Below are 532 nucleotides of genomic sequence, written 5' to 3' on the forward strand. Positions count from 1 at the left end.
AGCCATCACCCTAATACCAAAACCTGACAAAGATCCCACAAAAAAAGAAAACTACAGGCCAATATCACTGATGAACATAGATGCAAAAATCCTTAACAAAATTCTAGCAACCAGAATCCAGCAACACATTAAAAAGATCATACACCATGACCAAGTGGGCTTTATCCCAGGGATGCAAGGATTCTTCAATATCCGCAAATCAATCAATGTAATACATCACATTAACAAATTGAAAAATAAAAACCATATGATTATCTCAATAGATGCAGAGAAAGCCTTTGACAAAATTCAACACCCATTTATGATAAAAACTCTCCAGAAAGCAGGAATAGAAGGAACATTCCTCAACATAAAAAAAGCTATATATGACAAACCCACAGCAAACATTATCCTCAATGGTGAAAAATTGAAAGCATTTCCTCTAAAGTCAGGAACAAGACAAGGGTGCCCACTTTCACCATTACTATTCAACATAGTTTTGGAAGTTTTGGCCACAGCAATCAGGGAAGAAAAGGAAATAAAAGGAATCCAA

This window comes from Bison bison, unplaced genomic scaffold (assembly GCF_000754665.1).
Source record: "Bison bison bison isolate TAMUID 2011002044 unplaced genomic scaffold, Bison_UMD1.0 scf7180017860443, whole genome shotgun sequence".
NCBI classification, from domain to species: domain Eukaryota; kingdom Metazoa; phylum Chordata; class Mammalia; order Artiodactyla; family Bovidae; genus Bison; species Bison bison.